The sequence below is a fragment of the Nelumbo lutea genome, chromosome 4 (assembly GCF_056320005.1).
Source record: "Nelumbo lutea isolate HS-2025 chromosome 4, American lotus-T2T, whole genome shotgun sequence".
NCBI classification, from domain to species: Eukaryota; Viridiplantae; Streptophyta; class Magnoliopsida; order Proteales; family Nelumbonaceae; genus Nelumbo; species Nelumbo lutea.
In genome coordinates, this window is record NC_142687.1 from 95713160 (window position 1) to 95733912 (window position 20753).

Genomic DNA, 20753 nt, shown 5'->3' on the forward strand with positions numbered 1-20753 from the left:
TCCAAAAATGTTGAACCTGTGTCTTAAAATCCTCCAAATTTGTCCAAATGGATTCAAACATAATATGTCGTCAATGTGGACGTCGCAAAGTCTGGGTATAAAGAACAATTGGTCTATGATCACTATGGCCAGTTGTAAGATGTTTAAGATGAGAATGAGGCCAAAAATCAATTCAAGGAGTACAAAATGCTCGATCCAGACATTCCATAATTAACCCATTTGAGCATCTGTTAGACCACGTAAATGGTGGACCAACAAAGCCCAAATCTAGTAAATCACAAGCTTCAGCCATTTGGTTAAAGATTTGAACATGATGTGTGTCCACTACACAACCGCCATTTTTCTCATAAGCATTGGAGATGGCATTCAAGTCTCCCATTAAAACCCATGGTCTGGAAACACTAGAGCCAACAGAAACAACCCATCCTAAACCTCTTACCATTGTGACCAATTGGGATAACCATAAACTCCAACAATGTCCCAAACCACTGAGGGAGGATTGTGACTAATGGAAGCATGAATTAAATGTTCATTATGAAGTGCAAAAGACTTCATCCACTTACATTAATTGATCAATCAGAAAGAACCTTACAAATAAGATTATGTTGTCAGGAGTCAGGTGGGAGAGTATCTGACTACTCAGCTTCCATTACATCATTTGGGTGTGGTCATAAGAGGGATGAAAGTTGTTTAAGTAAATTGTCGTCGGCCATTAGCAGAAAGAATCATGAAACAAAGACGTTAAGGCTATTTTTGGTTTGAAGGAAAAGGTAGGGAAAGACAAGAAAACCAATACAAGGGTTGTAAAGGTTTCCCTACCTTTTCCCTACATTTTCCTTCAAACCAAACATAGCCTAAGTGAAAGGGAAAGTTGATGCAAAGACACTGAAAACTTGCACTACGACAAGTAGGGGCGTCAATTGGACTGGATTTGGTCCAATCTAGTCTAGTCCAATATGAGTCCATTATAAATGGACCAGGTCCAATCCAATCCAATGAATGTTTTGACCAATTTGGACCGGTCTAATTCAATGTTTGGACCGTCGAGTTTGTTCAAATTTATTTGATTTAGATTAGTTTCAACCCCAACCCGGTCCATTGACACATATATTCTTACCTTATAACAATGGACCAAATTTGGCTTAATCCAACCCAATCCAATATAAATTTGTTATGGACCGGCTAAGTCCAATCCAATCTAATAAATATTTTGGACCGAATTGGTCAAATCCAATATATCTTGTTGATCCGTCCAATCCATCCAAATTGATTTTGAACTAGACGGGTCTAATATAAAACCGGTCCATTGACACCCTTAACGGCAAGAGGGAGAGCCTACAAAAGTGTAGAGTGGTCCCGTGGTATTTTGTCAATGTAAGACATTTTGTGCAATCTTTTCATAATTTGTCAATGTAAGATTAAGGCTGCAACTTGGGCCGGGTTGGCCCGAATCCAACCCTAACCCAACCCAAAAAAGTTGGGTTGGGTCGGGTCGGGTTGAAATTCATGAACCCGACTTTACTTTGGGTTGGGTTAGGGTTGACCCCTTAGCCAACTCGATCCAACCCGAATCCAACTCTATAGTACATGTAATATATAAATATATGTTATATGTAATATATAATGTACATTGATTCGTTTAGATGCATGATATTTGTATAGCCCCCACCACATAGTATCATGTATTTCTTTTAAGATAATTACTTCACTTAATCTTAATCAGAAAGACTAAAACCTTAATAACATTATCTCCTCTCTGTTGTTTGCCACCCAAGAAAGATCTATCGTAAGTCATAACTCATAATAAATTATAGTCATTTTTAACACTTATTTTTTTGAATTTTGTACCAAAAGAACAGAAAAAAAATCAACAAACAAATACTAATGAAATATAGGATTAATATATGTAGTGAAAGTTGAGTTAAGATTTAAAATCGAAAAATTCTATGAGGTTTTAAGAGATGGGAAGAAGGTTGGGCTCCCGAGCCCAACCCAACCTGAAATTGACTTCGGATTGGATTTGGGTTGAGTTAGGGTTGAAGGAATTTAGTTAGGATTAAGGTTAGGGTTGGATTGGTCGGATTGAATTAATGTTAGGGTTGGAGTTTAAAACTTAGGATTAAGCTAAGATTGGCCTCAACCCAACCTAACTAGGCCCGACTTGCATCCTATGTAAGATGTTTAAAATAATCGGATCTTATTGGGTCAGACCCAATTAGTCGAATCTCGATCTATTCCTCACGAAGCTCACCCTAACCTACCTCGCAGCATGTCCTTGCCGCACATGGGAAACATCTCCGATACGTATATTTATTACTCATGGGGAGATGTCGCTGTTTCTTATTGTGTCAGGTTTGGATCTTCCCTGACCTGAACCAGAGGGCGCCTTCTTCTCTTATGGTAAATGACCTCACTAGTCACTACTAGCAAATCCATTTCCACATATTAATTGCATGAAAATGACAAAAATAATATTTAGTTGCCTTTTTTATAAGTAAATATTTTGATTGTTAATCATTTATTTTTAATTTATATAATTTTTTCTTTTTAGGTACTCAAAAGAAAATTCGGGATCAGTTCTATTGATATTCCATTAATCGAACATGGGAAAAAAGTCAAATTCTATTAAAACAAAAATACAGCATTAATTAATTAAACTGAATTTGGGAGGTTACATACAAAAGAAAATTATGTATTTCCAGTTTTATTCACCAAAATATTAATTAGTATGAACTCTTCCACGAACGGTGAAGAAGCAGCAGAGGTAGTAACGGTCCCAATACATCCATATCTCGTCGCCTGCGTTCAGCTTCCTTCTCCTCACGAAGCTCTCTCTTCAGTTGTCGTTCAAAACGTAACACCTGCTGCCAGTCCACATCCTCAACGTCAACTCGCGATCCGAACCTGTATCCAAATCCTTCATTTGTACCCGCGTGCCCGCCTCGTTTATTTGTCTACGTCGTTTATCGTCAGCTTCTTTTTAACAGCTTCAATTCTGTCGATATACTAAAATGATCATCGTTTTCGTTTAATCCTCGGGGCTGATCGCGGTAATAGCGGTTCATCCTTTCAATTGCAGAGGGTCGACCCGGAACTCACTTTGATCTCCTCTTTCAGGGCGGTTGAGGCGTGGATCCTTTCAGCTGCGGCAGCATGGCCGACGGGGAGCATGATTTGTTCTCTTTTGCTGTTGTTGCTCCCCTCGCCGGCAAAAAAACCGGAGAAGGTGACTTCTTTTGTTTGTGAAATTTGATAGGAGTAAGATCCAACTGAAAGGGAAAGTCATTCCTTGGGTACAGTCCAAGAATCAGCCATTAGCGCCATCGTCGAATCCCTGGCCATGTTTTCTTGATACTTCATTATACAATTAGAGACGCTGAGAATGAATCAGTAGGTCAAGTAGTGTTTCTTGCTCAGATAGTTAGAACACAGTTTATTTATATTCAATCTTGGTTTCCTAATTTCACTTAGACTTTTGATTTAGAAAGTTTCTAGTATTCACTTTCCTAAGTTGGTCCTGATTTTCCATTCATCCTTCCGTTCACTTCACTCAACATAACCTTTAGGCCTAGTTTGCTTCCAATACAAATTCATTTGCAATGGAATTAAAAACCTCTCAAGTTTCTCCCCGTTCTCTCACAAAACCCTTCCCTTCTCTTTGTAATTTCCTTTCCTTCTCCGTACCGCTTTCTAATCTAGAGTTTCTGCGCGCTTTCACCATAGAATTAGATACACTCAATCAGTAGCTGAAGTTTCTTTCTTTTGCTGAGACAGTTAAAGCATTTATTTCCTTGTGATGAAGATCTAGTGATTAAATAGACAAGCTTCATGCTACTTGTATTCATATTCAAATTCAGTTTCCTAATTTCAGTTATACGTTGGATTTAGAAAGTTTCTAATATCCAGTTTCCTAATTTAGTCCTCGTTTTCCATCCATACTTCTGTTTTTCAACGTAATCTTTAGGTCTAGTTTGTTTCCAACCCAAATTCATTTGCAATGGTGAAAACCTCTCAACGTAATCTTCAGGGGCAGAAATGTAATTGAAATCCATTCCCATAGGAAGAGCTTATAAGAGATCTCCTAAATTGTTCGACGATCCCACTATCCTTCGCAGAGTGAAATGAACCTAGTTAATTTGTTCATTTTGCTGACTGAAAGAGATTATAACAGGGCTGATTCGAGTAACTAACTGAAGAACTAGAATAAATGTCAATGCTGGTCCATTTTCTTTTTATCATTTCAGTTCAATGCCATACTATATATTTGCTGTCCCATTTTATTTTGGGGTTTAATTTCTGATTCTGAAATCCTTGAAGAAATTAATTAGAAGTGTTTAATTAACCTTTCCTTGTTTTGGGAGAATGGAAATGAGTTAGAAAAAAAGAAACTATTATGGATTTGTTGCTTATAATATGCTAACACAGTGCCCTATAATTTCTGTTTAAATTCCAGGCATCCACTTGAGATCAGAACTTGCTTGGAATGGAAGAAACAGAAATTGCTGAGAAAAATCCTTGTCCTGAATCCTCTCTATCTGCTGCATCATCTAGCCAAGAAAATTATCATCTTGATTCTGAAGTAGAAACTATAACTGCTAATGAAAACTGTGGCAATTGACCAAAAGAATGCTGCTATGAAAGATCCTAAAATTTTAATTGTACAAAATGCTTCTGACGGCCTGGAACTGGACCAAGATGGACATTTTCCGGTAGAAAACCTAAGAAGTTTAATGGGCAAAGGTTAAGAAATGCTACCAGGGTCCTCAGAAGTTACTTCATTACCTTATTTTTTGAGAAAAGCGTAACTTTATTCAAAAGGAGTACATGAGAACATGTACAATAAGAAGATTTAAAAACTCTAGGAGTTAAAAAGGAAAAGAGCTATCACTAAACAAGTAATCCCTGTGAACACCAGCCTTTGTTAGGCCATCATCTACAGTGTTTAACTCCCTAGGTATCCAATCCAACTGTACATTCAAAGAAAAAAGGATGTCTATCGCTTCAGTCAAGTAATGAGCTAAAGTCCAGGGACCACTATCAGGCTCAGCTAACCAATTATCCCATTCATCAGATGCCTCAGAAGCACATCCATCTGATACTACAAAGACCCTGATGGTGTTGCTTGTGGTAGCAAATTCTGTTGAGATTAATATTGTCCCAACACCATCTAATGGTTCCATTGAAACTAGAGGAGCCAGTTCTGCTTCAATAGAGGCTATAATTGTTGCCCATAAGACACCAGAGTCCACTGAGTTTTTTTCTTTTTTGGATAAGTAAGAGTCCACTGGTGTCTCTCAACATGTAAAATGGGTTGATGTATACAGAGGTCTTGTAGATACTGCAACACCATTTGAATCTATTAAAGAAGTTCTTTCTAAATTTGGAGGAATTATTGAGACAAAGCCCATAGAATACAGACTTTTGAGGTATGGGGTTTCTCTCGTTCTATTTGTGTGTTGTTAACTTGTTATTGTTGTTATTGTTATTTGTTGTTGATATTATTCCTGATTCAACCGAGACAGTGTATGTTGGTTCAATTTGGACACTATTTTTGACATTCTCTTTCAGGATTTCTGTGGCAGTTCTTTTGCATTGTTGCCTGAGAAACTTAAGTTGTCATACTGGCGGAACTCATGTTCATGGTGCATCCTGTTCACCTTATATCTAAATGGTGAGTCAACACCAATACAAGGTTTGGCATAGGGCCTACATAGACAGGGGGAAAAAGCACTTCACATACTTTGGTTCCAACAAGGTTTTCCTTTTCTCTTTCCTTTATTTTTTCTTGATAGATGAAAATCTTATTATTTTTGTTTCTAATTTTTCATCAGTACTGAGAAAAAAAAAAAAAAAAAAAACTTCTTTGGTAATTGCTAGTTTTGGGTCAATTGGATCCATGTGTTTGACATTTGGGGTTGAGATGTGTTCATGATGGTTAATTAGTTAACAACAGACGAATGCAGAGAAGGGTTGGTTATTTGTTTATAACAGGGGATTTGGTTCTTCAATTTGCCCATAAATTATGGTAAGCTTTCTTGTCCTTTTCGCTCTCTGATAAAATGCCTTGCCTTCTCTATTTCAATTGATTGTATTAGGTCTTAGAAAAATAAATGCTTTTTCTTTTCTTTGAAATTTTTAGAGAAGATTGCCATTTTTTCACGTTCTCTACTTCAATTCATTTTCTCATGTTTTCCAATAAAATGCCACATCCCAAGCTTAACTTTCACTTAGGATATATGATTGCCTTGCTAACAACAATTTGATGAAGAAAACATCCAAATTGGCAATTTAAGTTCCTAGATTTTCAATGTCCTTATGCCAAGTTGCCAATTACTATGGCGTACCACACTCGCTATGTGTTGTTCTGTATTGTTTTTTATTTCTCTATCTTTTCTTCTTTCTTCAGCCTCAATCTTTTTCTTCTCCTCCAAGAGCTTGATCTTTTCCTTCTCCATGTTAGCATCTGTCTTCACCATCTCTGCATAATAGTCAGGAAAACTGAGAAAAGGGAGCCTCATCAATTGCAATATCTCGAAGACCTGCCTAGTTCCTTCCTTTGCTTGGATATAGAAAGAGAGCTCATGTTCCAAGTTATCATTCACATCAACCTCTTTCCCTTGACCAAAATCAATAGATTGCTTCTGGATCCATTCTGCATTACCAAGCCAACTTATATCACCTACCTTCTTTGGGAGACCATCCCTTTTTTTGATAAATGTAGGAGTCCAACCCCATTGTATATGGATTCAAATGCTTCACGATCAACATCTCTCATTCCATCTTCCTCCATTGTATCCCCAATGGACATTGTTGGTTTTTTCTTGAGTAAAGCCACTTCTATTTGATTAGGAATCTATTGGACAAAAAAACAAAGGAATGTAGCTGAGCCATCAATTTAACAGAAAATGCTTAAACATCACTTTAAAATATACATCATTAGCTCTCTGTTTATTAAGGAAATGGAATGGCAATGCGTTTCCTTCATGAAGAACTGAAATAACTAGGATGGATCATGTCAGAAACATCAACCACCAAATAATCTAATCATCCAATTAATTCTTTTCTTTTAAAATTGAAAAAATTAGTAGTTTAGTCAACCGGATATTCACGAACATCCAACCATTGTGATTTTGTGTTAATGTCTAGGAAATAGGAATGAAATGCCCTATAAGTTGCAGCCATAGATTGATAATATAGAATCTATGAATAAAGATTACAAAAAAAGCACCAACCATAGGATATCTTCTAATTACATAATGGTCAATTTGTTAGACTCCCATAAAAATTAGAGTACAACCTACCAAAGGCTGGGTGCTTTGCAACCACAGAATAACATTAAATGTTAAAATTCATACCATACCATTGCCAAATCTTCAAATCCGAGAAGAAAAGCTCCAGAAACAAAATTCTGAAAATTGAAACAAATAAGAAATTCCATAAATGCATTTTACTATTTCATGTCATTATACTGTATGCACACAAAAATGGTTAAAACACAAACAAGAAAACTATTTCGTCCCTTCTCTTGGGACATGGCCAATCCTAAGATAAAACTGTTACTCTCTTATTGGATTTTGGTACAGTTTTACCCACCTTTTTCCTTTTTCATTACTATTACAACCAAAGAGTCGGACGACCATGGCACTCCTGTGAGAGGTTCAAAAGAGGGGAGAAAAAAAGAATCCTCTTATCCCGTGCACCCATCCACCTCCATACATCCCCTTCCCCAATTCGATGGTCTTCCCAAAGTTTAAGGTCCAACTCCCTGCTTCTGTTTTTCCCAAGGGACTCTAGTGTTTATTGTTTGTTAATAGTCGAATGATGGCTGTTCAATGCATTTTGTATCCCTCTTGGTTATTCTCTACAGTTTCGAACAATAGATGTCTCTGACTAAACTCACTGGGCTCCTTACTGTCGCCTAATCTGCTTGGATTTGGGCCCCAAATGAGATGAGTGGAAAACGCATTTTCAGTGGTGAGGTGCATTGCTGAACTACTTAGCAGATCTATGTTGATGTAGGCACATGTGGCAAGGCCTGGGATGGCGCCCTGTGGCATCAACTGGATGCAATCCTGGCCGCCCACTACCAACCGCCTCCAACTACTCCCAAGGCAAGGTCAAGTATAAATAGGAGTGCCCCTCTCCAAGTAAAGCCATCTTGCTCACTCTTGCTCTCGAGTGACCTCGTCCTAGCCTCACCTCAGACCTCGTCCAACCCCTCTCATACACTAGACTAACTTGACCATCGGAGTCTCCGCCCTGGGATAACACCCAAGGCTTCTGATGTGTGATCTCTTACTCTCAGGTTGGACACGTTGGCCTCAACTAAGGAAGCAGAAGGCAGCAACATATGTATTTGTCAATATGAGTTTTATTTAACTCTCTCTCTCTATGGTTCTTGTTTTTCCTTGTTGTAATTCGTCACTTACTGTATATTTGTGGCTGATTTTTTTTTTGCAGAGGAGATTGTCTTTTTAGCTCAGTTTAGAAAGGATACAAATACAAATATGTAGAGTGCAAATACATACAAAATACAAGGTTTTACACACTACATATTTGTATTTGTACTCCTTCCAAACTGAGCCTTTAGGGGTTCGATTCCATTCCTTTAAACAGGAAAAGAAAAGTCTGCTATGTTTTGTGTGTGGATATATGAACATCTTAATATGGTTTGAGTTGAGGCCCTGTTCACTTTTGGTAAGTTACTTGGAAACACTTACCCAGGTAAGTGCATTTTAGCTGTAAAAATTCATTATTAAAAGGGGCATTTTTGTCCCATCCAAGTGTTAGCAACTTCCCCACAAGTGGGAAAGTTATTTATCCACTTGGGAGACAGAAAAATAAATTTTCCCTGGTGCTCACAGAAATCTGAAAAAAGAACACAGGTTTCTTGGTCAATGGGATCAACTTCCCCCTTCTCAAAATCCAAAAACCGAATGCCCCCTTAATGGTATGCATGGATGCTTATGAAGAGAATAGGCACCACAGAAGGGGATACAAGAGAAGACCAGAAGACCATGCTTGTCCCATTAAAATCCAAGTTTGATGGTGTTGAGAAGATGATCAACAGTAACTTCCACCTGTATTCTCAATTCAATGGTGGATTTTAAGAAGGGAAAATTTTGTTGGAAAACAATTACTTTTTGTCCCACTCACTATTTTTACAATATATTTCAAAGGGTTCAACTATGATATGGAAAAGATATCATATCTGAAAAACTTTTGACCTGTTAACTGGAATCATAAACGAGGTATCCAATCAGGTGTTATTTATCAAAATTTATCAGTGGGTTTTGATTGGTCAAAACTCTTCCCATATAATATCTTTTCCGCATCATAGATTTTCCATATTTCAAAACATATCCAACTTTGTAAATGTATAAAACCTCACCTTTTAAAAAAAAAAGCCCTATATAAATAATATATATGTATAAAATAAATTTATTTACATGTAAATTCATATACATCTTATATATCATTTAATATAAAATATTATATATATGCAATATTTTATTTATAAAATACACAGACCTCAATCAACCCAGATATTCATTATTTCCTTACATCACACCTTATTTAAGTATTATCAAATGCCTGCATTTAAGACCAACCTCTTTCTTCCTTCCTTTCTCCCACTACTATCAAATTATCAAACCCCACAATAATCTCTTATTAGGGGTGGATTCGAGCCAAGCCAAGTCGAATAGTTAGCTATTTGAGCTCGGCTCGCTAAGGTAGTACGAGGCTCGAGCTCGAGCTCGACTCGAGTCAAAAGCTCCTAAGTTCGAGCTTGACTTGAGAAAAATGTTTTATAATTAGTTATTATTATATATAAAAATAAAAATATTATATATAATACTTTTATTATATATATTATTTTCTATAATTTTATATTACTATAGTATTGTATTATTATATATAATACTTATTATTATTATTATTATTATTATTATTATTCGAGCTATTCGAGCTCAGCTCGTGAGTCTCACAAGCTGAGCTTTATTAGGCTCGAGCTTGACTCGATTTATAAACGAGCCTGTAAATTGGGCTCGAGCTTGGCTCGAAGCTCGGTCGAAACCGAGCCAAGCCAATCTCAACTAGCTCGTTAAGAGCTTAGCTCTTGGCCACCTCTATCTCTAACCCAACCAGCAAGAAAAGAAAATAGAGTTGCTTAAAAGTTAAAACAACTAATTAAAATCAAGGGAAATTGTCAAAAACTCACAATGAGATTTTAGCATTTCTCTTAAACTCACCATAACTTATCAAAATATCTAATACTCACCATGTCACTAACTTGACGTTAAAGAGACTAATGACTGTTAATATATTACCATTTAAACCTTCGTAGAAAAGATATAAAATATATACATATATTTTAATATTTAGACATGAAAAAAAGGAAAAAGTTCAAAAAATATTTTCAAATAGAAAAAAAACAGAAATTGCAAATAAATAACAAAAAATACAAGAAATTTTATAGATGGTAGAAAATAGAAAAATGTAAAAAGAACATAAATTATAAAAAACATCTATCTATCCATATATATATATATATATACACATTATTAGGATAGGCGTGCTCTCTCCGTGCAGGAAATGGAATCTACTCGTGCAAGTAAGGGTGTCAATTGGATTGGATTTGGTCCAATCCGATCTAGTCCAATGTGAGCCCATTATAAATTCTTTATTTTTTTATTTTTTTATCAGAATGGGCCGACCATACGGTTCAAACGGTCGGATTGTTTGACCCAATAACCGGACCCCTGACTGGTTTGGTCTCCGGGTCGGTTTTAAAAACCATGATGTTATGCCATTCAAGCGTGACTCATGCGACCCGAAAATGGAACTGTTCTATCCACCAGTTTTTGGGTCGATGGTTTAACCATCCGGTTCAATCGGATGGCCCATTTTGACAACAAAAGTTAAAAAAATAAAAAACAGCCAAAAGCCATTGAACGGGTCAACGGGTTGACGGTTCGACCACTCGAGTCAATGGGTCGTTGACCGTTTCAACAGTTTTTGGCCAGGGACTGGGATTGGGGTAGAACGGAATTGGTTGTCTGGGCGGTTCCCAATTAAAAAAATAAAAAAATGGACAACCTGTTCTGACAACAAAAATTATAGGCAAAATTTGAGTGTGAGGTCCATTAAGTAGTACCATACGTGTTATGTCATTCGAGCTTTTGACTTAGGCGACCCGAAAATGGAACTGTTCTGGCCATCGGTTTTCGGGTCAATGGTTCGATTGTTTAGTTCGAACAAATGGCCCGTTCTGACAACAAAATTACAAAAATGAAAAAATAACCAATAACCATTGAATCGGTCAATAGTTTGACCACTCGAGTCAATGGGCCATTGGTCGATTCAACGAATTTTTTCCAGGGACCGAGATTAGGATAAAACGAAACCGTTTGCCTGGATGGTTCCCAATTAGAAAAATAAAAAACAGCCAAAAACCATTGAATAGGTCAACGGGTCGATGGTTCGACCGCTCGAGTCAATGGGTCATTGACCGATTCAACGGTTTTTTGTCAGGGACTGGGTCAATGGGTCGACGGTTCCATTCAACCACTATGAAGCAGGGCCCAACGGCTAGTTATAAATTATAACAAAACACTAAAAATGTAAGAAAAAAAGAAAATTGAAAAATGAAAAAGACTTTTTTCCTCTAACTCGCTATTCAATGGTGATATGGTCATAAAAATTGTTATTTATGCTGATCTGAAGACCTCTGTTAAGAAACATTAACGGTGCACTAAAATCAAAAACCAAAAAATACATTGTCATAAACTTATCATATCATAAGTGTCTATGGTTCGACCGCTCGGGTCAATGGGTCATTGACCGATTCAACGGTTTTTGGCCAGGGACTGGGTCAATGGGTCGACGGTTCCATTCAACCACTATGAAGCAAGGCCCAACGGCTAGTCATAAATTATAATAAAACACTAAAAATGTAAAAAAAAATTGAAAATTGAAAAATGAAAAAGACTTGGTGATTTGGTCATAAAAATTGTTATTTATACTGACACCTCTGTTAATAAACATTAACGGTGCATTAAAATCAAAAACCAAAAAATACATTGTCATAAACTTATCATATAATAAGAGAGACCTCTTGTGTGTAAGACTAGCGTGATCACCAACTATACCACCCAAACATCTTCGTCAAGTTTGAAATAGAAATACTTACCAAGTATTATTTGTCAAGATGTAGTTCAATCCAATCCTGTCGACCAACAATCCTTTTTCATTTTTTTCTGTAAATCGTGGGTTCCACGTTAAATGATTTTTCCAGGGTACAAGTGATATCTATCTCACACAGGTGGGTAATGAGTCCACAATAAATGATTTTCTCGAGTATAACTTAGGGGTGCAAGTCGGGTGGGTTGGGCTGTGTTTATGGTCAATCCAGCCTAGGTCGGATTGGTTGGACGGGGTTCAGATTATCTGAAGACTAGGCCCGGGCCTGTCCCAAAATATCAAAGCGCAACTTTTTGGGCCTGAGTTCGGTCCGCCCAAATACATAGACCTCGAATCAAGTCTTGCCCAATTCAGATATTCCTTAGTTCACACCCTATTTCAGTATTTTCAAACGCCTGTATTTCCGGCCAGTCTCTAGTGTGTGAGACTAGCGTGATAGCCAACTACACCACCCAGACATTTTCGTCTAGCTTAAAATAGAAAAATTAGCAAGTATTATTTGGTAAGATGTAGTTCAATGGGAAAGTAAATCCTGTTGACCAATAATCCATTTTCATTTTTTCAGTTAATCGTGGGTTCCATGATAAATGATTTTTTCCAGGGTACAAGTGGGTAATGGGCCATTAATAAATGATTTTTTCTTCAGTATAAGCTAAGGGTGCAAGTCAGGTAGATTAGGCTGGGTTTATGGTCAACTAGGGCCCAGGTCAGGTTGGTAAGTGAACCCACTCTAAAATTATGTGTGTAATGTGTATACATATATTTATGTATATAGTAAAATTTACATATATATATATATATATATATATATATATATATATATATATATATATATATATGTGTGTGTGTGTGTGTGTGTGTGTGTATGTATGGATGTGTATAGTTGGATTAGGTTTCAATTATCTGAGGGCTAGGCCAGAGACTAGCCTGAGGACCAAAAATCCAAGCCCAACCATGTAAAATTTCATGTTGGGTTGGTTTGGGCTCAAGCTTGGCCCACCCAAATTGCATCCCTAGTATAAGTGATACACATCTCCCAAGTGGATATATAATTTCATTATATTGGATAAAGTTAACAATATATGATAGGACAAAATTGCCTCTTTTAAATGATACTAGTGGGGCCCCATGCGATACACTTGATGAGGCATTCCTCCCTGTCCCTTGCCTTCGTAGTCAGGACACTCTACCCTATTCCCGCCCTGTCCTCGGTGGTGAGACGGGTTCAAGGTGAGGCACCCATTCCATGTCGAGGATGAGGAATCCCCAAATTTGCCCCCCCCTGAGACAACCACCTAAAAATAATCTAATTTGTGGATAATTTACAAATTGGATTATTTTATAAATGAAATTGTGGGATCCTATGATTATAAGAATACAAGGAAAACTTTAACTCAATGTCAAATGTACTGATATTTTACTAATTTACCATCGGATTTGGGGAATTATATGCAAACCCGGTCCCTTCCTCGTCCATAATTTGGAGCAAAAAAATTTCTCCCGTTCCTATTTAAAATTCAAGAAAGCTTGCCCTGTTTGGGGTGGGGCAAGGTAGGGCCCTAGTTTTACATGGAAATTTGTCATCCCTACAGTTCTAATCAGTTTCTATAACTAATTAACAAATAGTAAACTAAATTACAAAAAATTATGATAATTTCCAAAAAATATTGAAATTGTTGTTGATTAGCAAAAATGTATAGTAAACTAATGTAGTTATGGTAAATTGCATTATTTTTAATTAGAAGTAAATCATTTGTTGTTAATTAATGTAAACCAAGTATGTTTGAATTCAATCAAGAGGTCTAGACTAGTGTGGATAGATTTAATAATTCTCCTAAGTTATTTCATAATTATTTATTATAATAATAATAATAATGGATTGTTATATAAATAAATATGAAACACTTTCTAATAGATTAATTTCCTAATTTAATTTTCCTAAGATTTTGGACTATTATTTAAATAGTTTTGGAAAATATTTTTTCGTAGATTAATTTTCTAATTTTTCATATATTATTTATTTAAAAATTATGGATTATTAGTTAAAGAATTTCCCTAAGTTACTTGATAATTGTTAACCATAATTGTTGATTTTATAGAAATTAGTAAATTATGCAAGTTAGTAATATCTTTTATGAATAAATTGTTGTTGTAAAAAATTAATGAAATTTTATTAAATTACAATGATTAATGTAAATTACACTAAACATTAAAAATTTGAACATTTGTTAATTAACCAATGGTTAGTTTTCACTAATGGTTAGTTAATTTCAAATGTCCAACTCCCTAATCCAATCAGATCAATTTGGCTAGCCAAACAATCTCCAACGAACTTAATTGCTTAGTGAACACTTCTAATTTAAGTTAAATTAATAGTCTAGTCTCTAAAAAATAACAATAGCTTAATCTCCAATAATTATTGAAAATTTGTAGAGAAAATGCATAATTTTTGGAAATATATTTATAATGAAAATACAATAAATAACTAATAAAAAAATTAAATACCTCTAAATTATTTAATTTACTTCCACTATTTCAATCATATTTATTTTTTCATTTATTTATATTTTATATTCTTATTAAAGTTACTACAAAATTATGTTATTTAATCTATTTTTTGAATAATGTTTAAAATATGATTTAGTATTCAATTTCTTATATTGAAACATTTAAATTTTATTTTAAAATAGTATATAAAATATAAATAGTTATTAAAAAATAATATATAAAACATAAATAATGCCTTGCCCCACCCCGAATGGGGCAAGTTTTCTTCAATCTTAAATAAGGATGGGGAAAAGATTGGGTGGGGATGGAAAAAATATTTTTTTCTCCAAATCAGGGATAGGGTTTGCATATAATTCCCCAAACTTGATGGTAAATTAGTAAAATATCAGTAGATTTAATATTGACTTTTAAAATATCTCTAATTTTTCTCTCATATTCTTATAATCCTAGGATCCCACAATTCCATTTATAAAATACCCCCAAATTATCATAATCCAATTCCTAAAATACCCCCAAATTCTCATAACCATATTTGTAAAATATCTACAAATTATATTATTCTTAGGTGGTTACATCGGGTGGGGAAAATTTGGGGATTCCCCATCTCCGACGGGGAATGGGTACCTCGCCTCCAACCAACCCCACCACCGAGGACGGGGCAGGGATGGGGTAGAGAGTCTTGACTGCAGGGCTAGGGATAGGGAGGGGTGCCACATCCCATAATTTTGTTATTTAATATATTTTTTATTTTTGAAATAATACATAAGATATTATTTAGTTATTAATATTTTGATATTTAAAGCATTTTAAAATTAGTTGTTTATAATATTATTTAATTATTTAAATATTACCATTATTTAAAATTTTAAAATATTAATTATTTATGGAATTTAAAGCATTTTAAAATTAGTTGTTTATAATATTATTTAATTATTTAAATATTACCATTATTTAAAATTTTAAAATATTAATTATTTATGGAATTTAATAAACCATGAAATTATAATTTATAGTATTATTTCATAATTTCGTTTTTTAATTTTGTACAATATAAAATTATTATTAATTCAAAAGTTTAAAATCTATTATAATTATTATTCTACTCTTAAGATTTTTTTTTTTAAATTTATTACATAATTTCGTTATTTTAACTATTTAAAATTTAGTTATGTAAATATTCCATTATTTCAATATTTAAATAATATGTAAAATATTTAATCTTTTTTTTATTATTTAAATTTTATTTCTTTAAAGTTATTATGTAACTTTAAATATTTTGTTACATAATTATTTATCTATTTTTAATATTTTGTTAAAGATTTTTTTATTTATGTCTTTAAAATATTATGTAGTTATTAAATTATATAATCCATAAAATTATAATTTATATTGTTATTACATAATTTCATTATCAGATTCATAAAAATATATTATTAATAATATGAATATTATTAAACCTATTATAATTATTTTTTGTGTTTTTAATAAATATTTTATAGTTATTATATAATTTTATTATAATATTTAAATAATTATTAAATATTTTAATTGAAATTTTCTTTAAATAAATATAGATGAAGAATGGGGAGAGGATAAATAGGAATTGAAGATAATTTAGGAGAAAGTGAATGACAGTTAGTTTCCTAATAAAAAAGAGATGAAAAACAGAAAGGAAAAGAGGAGATATAGATTTTATGAATAAAACGGTAGCTGTTTAATTTTCCAAAACGAATGGGGCCTTGATTCCAAAAACTTTCTTCCGAGTATGGGCTTGGAGATATGATGAACAAATTAATATTTCTTGTAGTTTGAGCACGAAAGTTAAAAACACAATTCAATAAAAAAACAACAGGAAAAAACAAATCAAACTCTAAGATAAGAAACAAAGATTGCATCTTTAATTAATTCAACTGAATTTGTGATATTACACGGTAATATAGTAGAGAAATTAAATTCTGTAATTTTCCAGTTTAAATGACCCTAAATTATAAAAAGAAAAAAATTAATTAATTTGAACAACTCTTCCACGAACGGTGAAGAAGAAGCAGCGGTGGTAACGGGCCCAATACATCCATATCTCATCGCCTGCGTTCAGTTCCCTTCTCCTCACAAAACTCTCTCTCCAGTTGTCATTCAAAACGTAACACCTGCTGGCTGGCCACATCCTCAACGTCAACTCGTGATCCGAACCTATATCCAGATCCTTGATTTGTACCCACGTGCCCGCCCTGTTATTCACCTCCTCCACCTCCTCTTCTCTTCTTTCGTGAATGGGAGTATATGAGCTTGAACAAATAGCTTCTTCAGCATAAGTCGAGAAAGGTTGTCTATGTCGCTTATCGTCAGTTTCTTTTTTAATACCCAGAGTTATTCGTGCAGCTTCAATTCTATCGATATACCGAAATCATCATCGTTTTCGTTTAATCCTCGGGGCTGATCGCGGTAATAGTGGTTCACCCTTTCAATTGCAGCAGAGTCGACCCGGAACTCACTTTGATCTCCTCTTTCAGGGCGGTTGGGGCATGGTTTCATCCTTTCAGCTGGGGCAGCATGGCTGACGGGGAACATGATTTCTTCTCTTTTGCTGGTGTTGTTGCTCCCCTCGCCGGCAAAGAAACCGGAGAAGGTGACTTCTTTTGCTTGTGAAATTTGATAGGAGTAAGATCCAACTGAAAGGGAAAGTCATTCCTTGGGTACAGTCCAAGAATCAGCCATTAGTGCCATCGTCGAATCCCTGGCCTTGTTTTCTTGATACTTCATTATACAATTAGAGACGCTGAGAATGAATCAGTAGGTCAAGTAGTGTTTCTTGCTCAGATAGTTAGAACACAGTTTATTTATATTCAATCTTGGTTTCCTAATTTCACTTAGACTTTTGATTTAGAAAGTTTCCAGTATTCACTTTCCTAAGTCGGTCCTCATTTTCAATCCATACTTCCGTTCACTTCACTCAACATGACCTTTAGGCCTAGTTTGCTTCCAATACAAATTCATTTGCAATGAAATTAAAAACCTCTCAAGTTTCTCCCCGTTCTCTCACAAAACCCTTCCCTTCTCTTTGTAATTTCCTTTCCTTCTCCGTACCGCTTTCTAATCTAGAGTTTCTGCGCGCTTTCACCATAGAATTAGATACACTCAATCAGTAGCTGAAGTTTCTTTCTTTCGCTGAGACAGTTAGAACATTTATTTCCTTATGAAGATCTAGTGCTTAAATAGACAAGCTTCATGCTACTTGTATTCATATTCAAATTCAGTTTCCTAATTTCAGTTATACGTTGGATTTAGAAAGTTTCTAATATCCAGTTTCCTAATTTAGTCCTCATTTTCCATCCATACTTCTGTTTACTTCATTCAACGTAATCTTTAGGTCTAGTTTGTTTCCAACAGAAATTCATTTGCAATGGTGGAAACCTCTCAAGTTTCTCCCCATTCTCTCACAAAACTCTTCCCTTCTCTTTGTAATTTCCTTTCCTTCTCTGTATCGCTATCTAATCTAGAGTTTCTGCTCACTATAAAATGATTTCTAAGGTTGTGCTAACCAGTAACCACTATAAAATGCCAAACTTATAGTAATATGGGAGACAAAGCACATGAAATGGCACTTCACCTGCACATTCTTGTAGTTTGAAAATACTCAAAGAAGTTAATGCAGTTAAAATTCAACCTGATTTAGTTATAAGAATGTACATGACTAGACCACTGTAGGCTCTCTGTGGTATGGCCAGTGGGTCTCAGCTGCACCCTGCTCGATCTGTCTCCATCCCTGAATCCCTTGTAATGTGAAGTATGTAATACCAAAATAGAAAGACTAGACCACAGAAATTGGAATTGTTCAGGCATTAACTGAATAAAAACTAGCAAATGGAAATAAATCAAGTATTCAACTCAACATGGCCATAATCCCAACTAAATGGAAACAAGTAAAATATATTGTTTAAATAGCTTTCAAAGCATGCATTTCACTTGATGATATATGTGCCAGTTTACTCTTACAAGTATGTGATAATCTCATAATCCTTATAGTCCCAGGATCTTTCTTTCTATGTGCATTCTTTTTTTTTTCTCCTTTTTTGCCAGGCCTTACCTGCTGTAGTTTGTTTGGAATATTTCCATCCTTCATGTTTTCATATTTGATGCTGACTGTCTCTTCATTCTAATCAATAAAACCCGTAAGGCTGTCATTGGAACATGGAGGATTTAAGGGGTAGAAATGTAATTGAAATCCATTCCCATAAGAAGAGCTTATAAGAGATCTCTCCTAAATTGTTCGACTGTTCCCACTATCCATCGCAGAGTGAAACGAACCTAGTTAATTTGTTCATTTTGCTTACTGAAAGAGATTATAACAGGACTGACTCGAGTAACTAACTGAAGAACTAGAATAAATGTCAATGCTGATCCATTTTTCTTTTTATCATTTCAGTTCAATGCCAGACTATATATTTGCTGTCCCATTTTATTTTGGTATTTACTTTCTGATTCTGAAATCCTTAAAGAAATTAACTAGAAGTGTTTAATTAACCTTTCCTTGTTTGGGGAGAATGGAAATGAGTTAGAAAAAAGAAACTATTATGGTTTTGTTGCTTATAATATGCTAACACAGTGCCCTACAATTTCTGTTTAAATTCCAGCCATCCACTTGAGGCTCAGAACTTTTTATCAATACTATTACTATTACAACCAAAGAGTTGGACGACAATGGCACTCTTGTGAGAGGTACAAAAGAGGGGAGAAGAAAAAGAATCCTCTTATCCTGCGCACCATCCACCTCCATGCATCCCCTTCCCCAAAGTTTAAGGTTCAATTCCCTGCTTCTGTTTATCCCAGGGACTCTAGTGTTTATTGTTTGTTAGTAGTCGAATGATGGCTGTTCAATGCATGTTGTAGCCCTCTTGGATATTCTCTACAGTTTGGGCTAATCTGCTTGGATTTGGGCTCCGAATGAGAAGTGTGGAAAACCAATTTTCAGTGGTGGGTTGCATTGCTGAACTACTTAGTCCCTTACTGTATATTTGTGGCTGATTTTTTGCAGAGAAGGAGATTGTCTTTTTAGGGGTTCGATTCCATTCCTTTAAACAGGAAGAAAGGTCTGCTATGTTTGTGTGTGGATATATGAACATATTAATATGGTTTGAGTTTATTTAGGCCCTGTTGGGTAAGTTGCTTACTCGGGAAGCACTTAACCGGGTAAGTGCATTTTAGCCATAAAAATCCATTATTATAAGGGGTATTTTTGTCCCATCCAAGTGTTAGCAACTTTCCCATAGGTGGAAAATTATTTATCTACTTGAGAGATAGGAAAATATATTTTTTCCATTCCCCACACAAATCTGAAAAAAGAACATGGGTTTCTTGGTCAACGGAATCAACTTTCCTCCCTCTCAAAATCCAAAAAACGAACACCCCCTTAATGGTATGCATGGATGCTTATGAAGAGAATAGGCACCATGAAAGGGGATACAAGAGAAGACCAGAAGATCATGCTTCATGCTTGTCCCATTAAAATCCAAGTTTGATGGTGTTGAGATGATGATGAACAGTAACACTCACCTGTATTCTCAATTTAATATGTGGATTTTAAGAAGGGAAAAATTTGTCAGAAAACAATTATTTTTTGTCCTACTCACTGTTTTTACAATATATATATATATTTCAAACCATATCCAACTTTGTAAATTTATAAAACTTCATTTTTTTAAAAGCCCTATGTATGGGTTAACATTGGCTGTTGGGACCCAACAGCATAGGCTGTTGAGACAGTTTCTGGGCTGGGCATGTTCTGGGCAGTTAACCTATTCACACCTATGCTTTGGTTTTTAGTAAAAATAAATTAATAAGTAATTACTAATTTATCCATTCTCATCGTAACATGGCATTCCCAAAAATTCTCTAAGAAAAGCGCAACTTGTTAGGTCCAAGCTCGGCTTGAGGACCAAAAATCCAAGCCCGACTGTGTAGAATTTCATGTTAGGGCGGTTTAGGCTCAGGCTGGGCCCATCCAAATTGCACCCTTGGTATAAGTGATACCCATATCCCAAGTG

At 35.0% G+C, this 20753-nt stretch overlaps 1 long non-coding RNA gene across 1 annotated transcript; it reads left to right on the forward strand.

Moving 5' to 3' along the window:
* Positions 1 to 2749: 2749 nt before the first annotated feature.
* On the forward strand, positions 2750 to 20032 carry LOC148861989 (uncharacterized). Its single transcript, XR_016112368.1, has 5 exons — positions 2750 to 3050; positions 3118 to 3226; positions 4454 to 5426; positions 5569 to 5671; positions 19344 to 20032. It is a non-coding gene; the product is annotated as an uncharacterized LOC148861989 (long non-coding RNA).
* The last annotated feature ends 721 nt before the right edge of the window (positions 20033 to 20753 follow it).